Source organism: Ceratina calcarata, unplaced genomic scaffold, assembly GCF_001652005.2.
Source record: "Ceratina calcarata isolate Rehan_Ccalc_2016 unplaced genomic scaffold, ASM165200v1 scaffold15.2, whole genome shotgun sequence".
NCBI classification, from domain to species: Eukaryota; Metazoa; Arthropoda; class Insecta; order Hymenoptera; family Apidae; genus Ceratina; species Ceratina calcarata.
In genome coordinates, this window is record NW_017136199.1 from 227,124 (window position 1) to 229,087 (window position 1,964).

Genomic DNA, 1,964 nt, shown 5'->3' on the forward strand with positions numbered 1-1,964 from the left:
AATTTAATTTATTTATTAATTAGATATGCAGGAATTATAAATTCTAAATGTAATGCATGAAATTATTCAAGAGCTATAATAATGTATGTAATATAATATGCATTCTAATATTTTATATAGTCTAATAATTCATATTTTTCCTCTGCAGTCTAATGACTCCTATTTCTATTTATTCATTGATCAATCAATCAATCAATTCGCTGACTGTAGGCATCGATCATCGACTGCGATCCTCAGTTTTCACCATGTTCAGTGGAAATAGGGTCATTTTCCTCTTCGATTCATTAAGATTCTTCGTCGACGGGCGTGATTCGTCTTGCTTGAAATTATTGATCCATGGGTGGGATCGACGTTTCCAACGAATCGCGACGCGACGCCGTTGATGAAGAAATTCCTGAGTCCGATGTCATTCGCCTGGGATGATGATTAAGTTGACGCATGCCCGTTGATGAAAGTACGCTCACTAGGTTTCACTTCCTGATGGCACATTTAATTCCGTCGCAGGAATTACTGTCGTTCTTCATAGAAATAGTAACGTGTATTTTAACATGTGTTACAAGTCTTCGAGCTTTCGGTCTAGAACACTTCTGCGTATGATTCAATGATACGGTCGTACTAATAATAAAGGTATGACACATAACGATGTAACGTATCTGCGTTGATACGGCGATATAACACGGATACAAGTCAATCCCGAGCTACAAACTTTGTTAGATTTCAAGCTGCTCTTTATTTACAAAGTATCATCACGGTTAAGGTAGTTGTAGACTTAACTGCAAGCTTGACAAGCATGCATGATCAATCTTTTTATACAAGCACACTCGACCACCTGTATGATAAATTTGCGCAAGCGTTTAAATTATACAAGCGACTTGGAGATTGATTGAATTTCAATTATGCATGCTTGTACGTACAAGTATCACTAGCAAAATGCAACGTGCAACAACCAACTGTATGAACATTTTATTCAAGTCTACCAAAATGATTCATGTCTCCGGTGTATTAAATTAAAAGACTGACAAGTAGACAGCGGACTTGATGCATAGTATAATAGGCTACCAATTTAATAATTGATATTTAGTGAGAATATCGTTTAATCTTTTAAGGTTGTATGAGCTGTAAGATTTTTTCCAAAGGTTTAACCCTTAACGCTCCGACTTTTAATTGTGAATATCGACTGGAAATTCTAACTTATTCTTATCATACTTTGACTTGCAAGTTTTTAAGTTTCAGATTTTCAGCATTTTCTTATTTATACATTCTTGTCCATTGTGTATTTTTCTTTCATTTTTCAAGTACTCAGTTTTGCCATAAATGCAGCAGTCCGAAATTCCGCAGTCTAACTAAAGAGCATTCACATTTTAGTTATTCTATTTTGTGTCTGAATATTAATAGAAGTACGCCTGTAGCCAGCTTTAAGAAAATCTAGTTGCCAGTAAATTTAGATGGCTACAAATATCTAAGAATGAACTTAAATGAACTTTTATGAAAAGAGACAAACACAGTAATAAGTGTATATTGCGTGGAAACGACGTTTTCCCATGAATATTACGGTGCGATATCTGTTTCCCTCGGAAACGTGAGAAATTAATTGGCAATCCCGTTTCTTGCGCAGTGAATCGAGGAGGAAGATGCAACTCGCCGCATCTTCGCGAACAGGTTTTCTTTTAAAGCACCGAGCTAGGTCGACGGCTTCTGTAACGCGATCCCTCCACCGCGTAACCTATCGTCTAGCCCACCGACGCCGGTGGTGGTTCTCAATTTCACGGCAGAAAACTGTTGTCGACTGCCATTCCAAAAAGTAAACGGTAACACTGTCATCGTCTGCGTTTACCTCATGTTTCACTTAAGGATGTATAGGCTATACATATACTTAAACAATGCTGGCATGTTGAATTTGTTATTATAGATTCCTATTACTTTTCATATCATTCTATCATTTTTCATAGGTAATAGTATCACCT

General features: G+C 36.6%; 1 protein-coding gene across 3 annotated transcripts in view; it reads left to right on the top strand.

The window, feature by feature from the left end:
- LOC108632004 (dystroglycan) overlaps positions 1-1,964 on the top strand; it is a 101,160-nt gene that overhangs the window by 53,580 nt on the left and 45,616 nt on the right. The gene's annotated exons all lie outside the window — the stretch shown is intronic.